Source organism: Gossypium raimondii, chromosome 9, assembly GCF_025698545.1.
Source record: "Gossypium raimondii isolate GPD5lz chromosome 9, ASM2569854v1, whole genome shotgun sequence".
In the NCBI taxonomy this organism is placed as follows: domain Eukaryota; kingdom Viridiplantae; phylum Streptophyta; class Magnoliopsida; order Malvales; family Malvaceae; genus Gossypium; species Gossypium raimondii.
The window spans coordinates 12,204,009-12,215,170 of NC_068573.1; the positions used below are offsets into that span (position 1 = coordinate 12,204,009).

General features: G+C 34.7%; 1 non-coding gene across 1 annotated transcript; it reads left to right on the forward strand.

Annotated features, from left to right (window-relative positions):
• Positions 1-932: 932 nt before the first annotated feature.
• Positions 933-1,039, forward strand: LOC128032864 (small nucleolar RNA R71). The gene has a single exon (XR_008189205.1). It is a non-coding gene; the product is annotated as a small nucleolar RNA R71 (small nucleolar RNA).
• The last annotated feature ends 10,123 nt before the right edge of the window (positions 1,040-11,162 follow it).

Consider the following 11,162-nt stretch of genomic DNA (forward strand, 5'->3'; position numbering starts at 1 on the left):
CATTTGTATTGGCTTTACAAGATGAATTTGCTTCTATATGCTTTTGTTTACTCCCATATTTTGTAGTTTGTTCCACTACTAATTCAAAAGTTGCACTTTCGGGAACTTCTAAACTTTCCTCCTCAGCAAAGGCAACGTTCACAACTCCTGGCAGCTAGGTGCCACTCCGGAGTGTTATGGCCTTACATTTTTCCTTTCCTTGAGATCAAGAACTTTTTTGTGACTAGGCAATGCTTCTTGTTGTCTGGAACTTAATGCAATGGTAATTTTTCCCACTTGATTCTCCAAAGCTTTTAAGGAAGCTGCTTAGCTCTAAAGAATCTCATCATTCTTATCCATATACTCCTTTAATAGAGCTTACATAGTTGATGTTGAAAATGACAAAATTTGTTGCACATTTTGCTGCGGCATTGGTTGACCAGCCATATTTTGTCGATTAACATTGCTGGCATTTCCCATTCCTTGATTACTCCAGCTAAAATTTAGATTTTGTTTCCACCCTGGATTGTATGTTTTTGAATAGGGATTGTTGTTGTTACGACTAAAATTCCCCATGTAATATGCAGAGGCTAGATTGGATAGGCATTCATCAAAAACATGATCTTCTCCATAGTATACACATGCTAGTTGTGCAACCTTCATCTCCTGCAGTATAGAGGGTCTTTTCATAGTTTTAATTATATTTTTAAAGATGATACCTAAGCTGTTAAAGATGTAATCGTATCAAGTATCATTGTAACTTGCTCCAGCAACTCTTCTACCAGTACCAACTTTGGTAGTGGGGTACTGATAGTCATTTTACTATTCTTTTCAGAATTTCGTATGCTTCATTGTAGGATTTGTCAAGCAATGTCCTATTAACAAATGCATGCACCACCATTCGCGTATGAGCATTTAAACCATTGTAGAACATTTTATGTGTCCAATGCTAAAAACCATGCATCGGGAATTTTCTAATTAGTTCCTTGAAATGCTCCCATGCTTCATATAATGTTTCATCTTCCAATTGCCCAAACGATGTAATGTCATTCCTAAGCTTGACATTCATGTTTGGAGGATTGTACCTAAGCAGAAATCTCTAACACAGTTCATTCCAAGATGCCACCGATGCTAACGCATTCAACCATGATCTGGCATGATCTTGCAATTAATAAGGGAACAATTTTAATCTAAGGGCATCTTCAGGGAGACCCTATTGCCTGAATGAGTCACAGACTTCAAGAAAAAGTATTGAGCTTGATTATGTGGCCTAAACTGCCCTACCATTTGCAGCATCTAAACTGTATAGAGTACTAAGAAGATTCTGTCAAGTATTCGCTTGCATCAAATGATTCAAGAGCTTGCATATTTAACCTGTTCACAATTAAAATACATCTAAGAACACAACACACAATCAACTATGTCTATAGCTTGCATGCATGTATTTAAAATAAGCATAAATTGAATGAAACAATGACATAGATAATCTCAAATCATAGGCATTAAAGATGATAAAACATTCACTCAAATAACTCCAACCCAGAAAAGATTTAGTTCATGGGTAGAAAAGTTAAATCAAAATAAAATCATTCATCAACATTCTCAAATAAGTTCGAATCACAGAAATCAGGAAAATAAAGGCAGAAAGGCGAGAATTCTAGCCACACTCTAGTTTTTCTTTGATCTTCAGATTGTATGTGAATCCAGAATAATTGCCTGTCCCCTTCTTCACGTCTGTATTTTGCTCGCTTAAGTTGTTTCCCTTTCTTTCGCTGGAATTCTCCAAAAAACTGAGAGAAAAACTGCTGTCACCAATTTTCTTCTCACACCAATTCTCCTTTATCATTTTTCTTCTTTTCTCTTCTTCTTTTATTGGGTAGATCCGTCCCTCTCAGCACACATTTTTTCTCCTCTTTTTCAGGGTGGTTTTTTAGTACACGTCCAACTAGCTGAGAGTGACATGGATAGAGTGCTGAGTCATCTTCCTGGAATTTCTATGACCATTTTGTTGACAATCAATCTCACAATTTGCCACGACAATGTTTCACTTCCCATATTTTCCTTTTGCATCTTCTTCATCCTCTTCTTCTACCTGCACATGTGTCTAACCACAACAACAAATTTTCCTTCTCCAAGTAATAAAAGTAATAAATGATGACCATTATAGTGTAATCCAAGCTTTGTTATGCAATGTTCTAAAATTATCCTAAAAATGCATATGTATTTACTTAATTACAAACAATTAATTCCATCTAGAGGCCTAAAATATAACTCTTTTCAAGAGTTATTAACCGTCCATAGGGTCTCCAAAAACCCTAAATTTTCCACCACTTTTCCCTTCCTCATTAATTTACTGCCCAAGTAATTGCTTGTAGCTAAATTTTGGCTATAAATTTACCCTAATCCATCACTATATAAACCCTTTCATACCATCATATTTTTCACAATCATTCAAGCAACTAGCTTAAACCTTAGCCACCCATTCTATTCCTTTTTCTGTTAGCCTCAAATTCCAAAACTTTTCCCAAATTTCTTCCCTTGTCACAAGTCCCTCCTATCACCGCATCAATTTCATTGCCAGAGTAGCCTTGTCATCACCGCAAACTCGTAGTCGTTGCAAATCCATCACCTTCGAAAACCTCCACCACACACACTATCGATTTGTTTTCCCTTCCTTTGTCGAAATTTTGCCTATTTTTAGGAAAAAATCACCATGTCTTGCAAAAGAACCAAATCTTCCAAGACTTCTGCCAAAAATCTGATTGTGATTCAAAACGAGGAAGTAAGGGAAAAATTTGGTTCCATCTTCATGAATAAACCCATGATGGCAGAAAAATGTTTCAATTTGGAGAGCAATGACAAGATGATCATGCTATTGTCAATTCGAAAGAGGATTGATGCTTTAAATTGGGAACAATTCTGTGATGCATTCTCAATGCCTGATGAAGATTTAGTGCAAAAGTTCTATGCCAACTTGACCATGTCAGATGCTAATGAATTTCTTATTCATAAGAAGAAGGTACCCCTTACTTCTGAATCCATTAATGATTTGTTTAACTTTCCTGATTTTGAAGAAGATGACTACTGTACCATGATGACTAATATCAAATAGGATTTTCTTCAAGAATTTCTTAATGTGGTTACAAATCCAGGATCCTAATGATTATAAGAAAGTATTGTAGTCATCCTAATGGCTAAGGTATGGTTTTACTTTATTTGATATAGCTTCATGCCTCCCTCACATAGTTCCACCATCTTGATGGGCAAATGGTTTTGTTGTATACGGTTATGATAGAAAGGTCTATCAATGTTTAGAGAATTATTCTTAAGGAAATTCAATATTATACTAGGAAAAAGGCAGGAAGTGCCTACTTTTCATCATTGATTACTTCGCTTTGCTTGAGGGCCCAAGTAAGATCAAAGGCAAACTTGAAGGACTGTTATGTTCAAGGTTACATAACAAGGCATGACTTTGAGAGGTTAGTGAAAATGTTGGATTATTAAACTAAGTTGAACCAATGAGCCAAACGAACCAAAATCAGAAGGGTCATCAACCAAATCTAAATCGGAAGGTGACTCAGTTGATGAGACAAAAGAAGTAGAAACTAAAGAGGAGACAAACAGTCCTGAACCGAGGGTGGAACCAAATGTTGCTGAATTAGTGGAGCCAAGTTTTAATCTTGAGATGACCATTCTTACTTCTTCAAACACCATGAAGAATTTAGAATTTTTAACTATGATGGATATGTGGAAATTCATCCATAACCAACAACAAGCTTACTGGAGATATGCAAAATTTAGAGATGATACCTTACGAAATAATTTAAAGAATATCTCTAACACTTTTGTTCCTGAGTTCCCAGATCATATCTTTGAGACATGGCAAGAGAATATTGTAGGATCAAGTGCAACAAAGAAAGGAAAAGGAAAAAGATATGGAGGATGACACAAATAAAAAGGGGGAATTTCTTATCCTTAGTATTTATTTTTAAGTGTTTATTTCCATTCCTTAGTTAGTATTTTGCTTTCGTGCAATAACTAAGATATTTCAAGCATGAATAAAATAAGCTCAATGCCTCTTCATTAGAAAAAAGCAAAGTGTTGTGGTAATGAGAATGAACATGTCTAGGATTGGATTGTTGAGAAAGAAATGGTACTTAAGCAGTCTTCAGGACTCACCTCTCTTTCTTGCTATCCTACTTGGTGTTCTATTTTCATTCATTACTTTATTTTTGCAATGAGAACATTACTTCTTTTTAAAAGGGGTAAGGCAATATTTGTATAAATTTTTAAATTTTCAAGTATGTTTCAATCTTTTCACATAAATATGTTGAAATAAATGAATGTTCAGAAAGAATTTTTGTTCATAAGTTAGTCTAAATGCAAGCATGATTTCTGATTTTATTTGAGTTTTTTAATGTTATCTTTAGTTATGGAATGCTTGTGTATTCTTAGGTCTTATGTAGCCTTTTACCATAAAAATTAAACTTCTTTTGAAATAAACATGCATGTAGGTTTAAGTTTTTAGAATTGACTTAGTAACTTTCTTGAGGGAAAATCCTAGGAGACATAAGAATATAAACTTGATTTAGGCACATTTCCTTTAGATTGTTTGAGCCTTTCAAGCCTACCATATAAATTTTGACCCTTGAAACCTTAATTTGAGCCTTAAAGACTATTTTATTGTTATTTACCTACATCAAAAGCCATGCTACCATCTTTTTAAATTTTATCTTATTTTTGCACTTATCTTAATTATACTTGTGTTGGTAAGCAAAGATCGAGGAAAAATACAAAAGGGTGTACATGTTCTTCATATGTTTAAATTAAAAAAAAAAAGCTCTATTCAAATGTCAAGCAAAAAGAGCAAAATAAATACTCAAAGTATTAAGAAGTATTGGGCATATGTTTCAAAATCAAGTTTGGGGGGTGAAAAAACCCATGAGCAAGAAGGATGTAACTCGAATTGATCCTAGGCAAAGATAGGGTTAAGATTATTGAACCTAAAATTCACCTCTCTTTATCCCTACCTTAAGCCTAGCCTCATTACAACCTTAATTAGACCTTTTGATTGCTTTCTTTGATTAATAAGGAAACTTTGATCGAATGGTGAATGTTATGTATGATCTTGAAAAGCATGCACTCTATAACTTATGTTAGCAGTTTCCCACTTAGAATAAAATTTTGAAATGATGTTTGCATATGAGTGACTTATCAATGAAAAGAGTTTGTGAGCATGATCTTGTTGATGCATAATTATGTGTAAAGATTGATGCTGCTTAATCTTATTGCAAAATTGCCTTAGCAACAGTTGTGATTTACATGAAACATTACTCGGGACGAGCAATGGATTAAGTTTGGGGGTGTGTAAACTCTAAATTGTATAGGATTTTCTAGTCATTTTTACCACCTTTTTACTAAAAAATAACACTAAGCCCGGGCAATTGTTAATGAAATAGTGAATTTTGCTTGAATCTCAATCACGGACAAGAATTTATGAAATATGCAAATTTTTGTTTTATTATATGAATTTTGTGCATAAATTAAATCATTTTCATGTTATTTTTTAATGTTCTATGTTTAAATAATGCAGTGGGACCATGAGGTGATATAATATGAAACTCAGTAAAATTCTTGCATAGACATGAACAAATCCACCCTACTTGGATGGCAAAACCATGTAAAATTGGGTCATAGATATTAATTTGACCCAATTAAACTGATGTTACAAGATGGACATGTCTAGTTATTTATTAGGTTATGAAACCATCCAACAAGGGGGAGTAAAGCCCAAATTTGGCACAAGCCTATCGTTGCCCTAAAATCAGCTTTGAGACAATTATTTCGAGGTCCCAACATTGTAAAAATTAGTAAAAATCAGCAAATGAAGATTGCTCAAGAAATTGTCCACCCCATGGCTAAATTTAGCATGATTCCATGCTTAAATCAAACAACCAACTCACCCTCATTTCCACTTGTTATGGTTGGCCATTAATGGGAGAGAACCAAGGGATCTTTGACGCCATTTTTAGTAAATTCAGCCACCAACCTTAAGTATAAATACCACACTCCTCTCACATTTTCATTCATCCCTTCATCCCTAAAAATCATCCATCATTCCTTCATTAATTACTCATCCATTCATTTTTTTATTCTCTCATTTCCTTCTTTCCACGCATAGCACTTTAGCCAGCAAAACCATGATAAGGTTGTCTCTTGGCTAGCCACCTTGATAAGCCATTAGCAAAGGAGCAACATGAGGATCGAAGGAAAATATCTTCATTTAGATTTCGCAAGACTATCGATTTGAACAAAGTTTATTCTTCCTTTACTTTGTTATTTTGATTTAATCATGTTTGCAATGTGTTTTATGATCTTGTCATCAACAATGGTAGCTTAATCTGTTGAGCTAGGATGATTGCATTTATTTAAAGAAGTTTGTTTAAGCCATGTTTATAGTGTTTTTGCCTCAGTTGATCATCTTTTCAATTAAATTCAAGTATGTATTTCATCCATAAGTGATTGAATGCATTTGAATTAGCTGAGTGACCTTGACTAGACGATGACCAATGGACATAATAATTAAAAAGTGCATGCTTAATTTAGATCTTGATCTGACTAAATTAAAGGTTCATAATAACTTTTACGAGCTCTATTATCTTGCATAGTTTTTAGATTTATGTGATTAAATTGTTTCGAACCTGATCTATCCCTTTTACTTCACATGAATTCTAAGAAACCCTTAGTTTAATATGGTCAATGAAATGCATATTTCACTAAGTAAAAGATTCTGAAAGGATATAATTTGGTTTCCAAACTCATGAAAGATGGAGTTGCCATGGAATGTTTTCTGAACACTGTTAAGCATGAGAAAAATAAACTAATTTGAATAGTGTAATTATCTTAGCATATTCATGTTATTGATTGTTGAATTTTGTGTTTTGCTGCTAAACCCATCTCATACATTTCATTTCATACTTTTCATTTAGATTAATTTGCATTAAGGATCATCTTGCATTTAGATAATTTAATTTAGCTTAAACATCATCACTCAAAATATTGTGTCTGTATCACCAATTTGTTAACTTTAATTTTACAATTAATTGATTAAAATACACAGTCTCTATGGAGACAATAACTCTTTTACTTATTTTATTACTGATAACAACTGTGTAAACTTGCACAGACCTGAGCATTACACTATGCTACGGTTCCAATTAGAGGCTATACACCAAGATGAATAAGACCATAGCTAAAAGTTGCTATGGCATCATGACAAAAATGAGTAAGACCATAGCTAAAAGGTGTGATGACATCATATGAAAGCACGCTGAAATGGTAAATAGAACTAAGACCACAGCAGAAAGACGTTATGGCATCCTTTGGTAGTTCGCTGAGATAGTAAACATGCTGTTATATCGAGTAAGACCATAGTTAAAAGATGCTACGACATTATAGATAGACCGCCAGGATGATAAACACAAGATATTCTGATGGGGCAATAAACACAGGATGAAAGGGAGTAAGACCTGAGTTAGGAGAGGACAACTAGTACAGTCCGTTGGGATAGTAAACATAGCGTAAGGCTATAGCTCGACTATGGAAACCAATGGAGTCTGCTAGGACAACCAACATGGGACCAGGTGATAAAAATACAGCACTATTACAGCATCTTGTGGAGTCTGACTAGACACTAAACATGGAGTAGCCCGCCGGGACAGTAAACACGGATGGACCTTCAGAATGGTAAAAGTGGGAACTTTTGAAAACAAGGTAAAAGGTAAGTATAAAGTAGGAAAAGACTACTAACATAGCAGTTATGAAGGTAAGGAAAACATGTGGAAGGTAACCTAACAGGAGTAGTCATAGGAGTGATGCACTAGTGGTACCTGATGTAAGAGCAAGCAAAAGTGGTATAACCAAGGATCATAGATAAAGATCTTGTAATAAGAGTTTTCAAAGGATGCTTAGAGAAACCCCATACGTTAGTGGGTTGTCTTAGGAATGTAGGCTAGAAGGAAATGGGAGGTTATATAGAGACAATCGATGAAGAAGGATATACGTGAGGGTAGATATGTTTTTCAAGACTATTACTCTTTAAGGAGGAATCTTTAAAGAAGTGTCATCAAAATGGAGAATTATAAAGTGATGCAGTATGAAGGACATGAACTCTGAGGGCCACAGGGGTCTATAGCTGAAGGGCGTGTTATGCCTAAGGGTAGGGTAATGTATCTAAAGTGGATTACAAGTAGTAATCTAACCACTAACTAAACCAAGCGGTATCTGGTCTGCTAGGGTGGTGCGGGACCTGGACTGTTACACTAATGAAAGGAATGGAAGAATGTCATAAGGGAATAGAATAAGAAAAAAGTTCGTCATGGACTAAACAGTTTTCGAACACTTACCAAGGGCCTTTAGGTGACAGGCTGGAGGACAACATTACTAGGGTAGAATGGTGGGAAGAAGAATTCCAATATGGGGATAAGTGGATATAAAAAATAGGTAAAGAAATGATGGAGCCAGTGGAAGAGAGGAGGCATTTAGAGGAGTTGCCAAGATGGCTCGAAGGTTGATAGAATGGATAACTATAAATCACTCAACAATCTATCCACTTGTGGATAGGGTCGAGAATAGAATAAAGTCTACTACGACAAGTTTAAAAGAAATTTCCCAGACAAGTAGGAAGCTGGTCGCATTTATTTTTATTTAATTAAATCTCTATAAGATTGGGCCTATTTATGTTAAATATGGAAATTCTCTAAGTTCATTAGAACTTACGAAGGTTTGATCCATGATTGCAGGATTTGAGAGAAGAGGAACTCGAGGAGAGACCAAGCTAGATTGTGTGGGGTCAAGGATTGGCTGTCTTTGTTGAAGTCATGCACACAGGAAAAAGGGGAGGGTACCTTTAGGAATTTTGCCATAAGGGTGACCTTATTGTAACCTGGTAGCCCAGAGTAGGGAAAGAAGAATTATATTAGGAATTGGAAAATATTGTAATCCTTTATAAATAGGTAATTTAACATGTTTTAAATTTAAATGAATTCTAAGTTGGAACAATAACCTGGTCCAATTGTGACTCTCTCATCCAAATCTAACAAACGGGTCGGGTAAGGGTATAGCACTAAGTAACTCCGAAATTCATTTTGAGGTTTTATAACTTTAAGCAATACAAACTCATTGTCTTGGAAAGTCATTGTCCAAACCTCAGTTTCCGCATTAGAGGAAAAATACATGTGATCGTGAAGTATGTCAGTTGGCTCCTCTACAACAATGGTTGAAAAGTGTGTCGACTCCTCCATACCCTCACCTAATTCTCAGTTTAGCTCTTCCTCTACATCTAACTCTACTCTTACCCCTACTCCTATTTCTATGTCAATCAGAGTGAAGAACCATCTTCGCTTTTCACAATCTCATCACAATGTCTGAACACCTATGTTCCACTCATCATGCTCAATAACGGAGAAGTGGCTCTCATCCTTGAGCTCGATAATATCATGCTAGACCTCATCCATCAGAGCTTACATTGCAATTCAACATTGGACAACTTCCAATATCTACTCCAACGTCTTGGACATGGAGGACACAGTAGCTTAGCACGAATACATGCTCTCCTCTAATATTCTAACCCGTGTAGCAAGCGATGGGTCTTCCATGTACTCGTCACTCTGCATATTACTTTCTAAATAGTAATATGAAGAATATGAAACTTGCTTCAGATAACTAGCTGACCACTCGGGGTTGTAACTATCCATACCATTCACATACCCATACGACCCATGAGGGTGCTTGTATGAATATTCGTGCCATCTATGATCACCATAATAACTCCAATGGCTTGTCGAATCTCCATTCACCGAACTCAACTACTCTTCATAGTTGTATTAGTAACCCAACAAACTATATCCATTATTATTAAACGTGATTAAGCTAAATCTTTAATAACACAAATTAATATAAAAACACAAAAATAAAATATTATATAACGAAATAAAATGCAATATCTAATTTCCTTGTCTTTCGTCTAATATTGCCTCCAAAGCAACAAGCTTGACTAAACATTTACATTGTTACAATCCCCGAGAAAGGCGCTAACAACTTGACTACGCCCCGGTGTGTGTGCACCAAGGCTTAGAATCAACACTTATACAACCAACAATATAGCGATATCTGCAAGTGTGATAGGTCAGTTGTAATATTTATAAGTGTCACAATGGAACACTTTGAGTATTGCAAGGATCAAATACAAGGATTTTCAAATTGGTAAATGTGTTTATCAAGTTAATTACAATTTAAGCAGTTACTAATCTAATCGATTCTGACATTATAAGTGCAAGTTCAAAGAAAGAAGATTTGAGCTATATCTAAAATAACAAATAAAAGTACCAAGCTAACTTTCTTCCTTTTTAGTAGAAACAATGCAAATGGATTGAAATGATGGTTGTGTGAGTAATGGATTATTAACCAAGCTAATAAATCTATGAGGATTCTTTTATTTGCTACTCCTAGCTAGGAATCTTCTCTCAGTCTCATCCTAAAATAGAAGGTACCAACTAAGTTCTCCTCTTGGTCTCACTTAGGCATATAAATCTCCTCTCGGCCTCACTATTTGACACATGTGTATCAAAGTCCTACATGATAGAGTCTCTTATTGGTCTCGTCTGTAACAACCTATTTTTAGTGATATCGAAATAGTGGTATTGGGACCACAAATCTGACGAGTAAATTTTTATTTTATAATTTTAATGTCTATGGGATATTAGTAAGGTCATATTAAATTTTTGTTAAGAAATTTTGATGTTTGCTTGATTAATTAAGTGAAAAGGGTTAAATCGTAAAAAGTGTGAAAGTGGAGTTTTATTAGTTAAAATGGTCAAATTGCTATGAAACTTTAAAGTGAATGGAATTAAATGGTAATTATACCATTCTTAAAGTTAGTGGACATATATGAACATAGTTGAAGTGATTTTTTAAGTTATAAACTAAGGTTAAAATAGTAATTAGTAAAATTAAACATAAAACAAATACAACAAAACATGTGCTCATCTTCTTCAAAGTGTTACCACCGTAATTTCAAAGGAAGAACACGCCATTTTAGGGTTCTTATGTTCGAAAACTTCAAAGGTGTGCATGTAAGAGATTTCAACCCTTTTTTATGTTTTTTTTTTATTTTTGAGATTCTT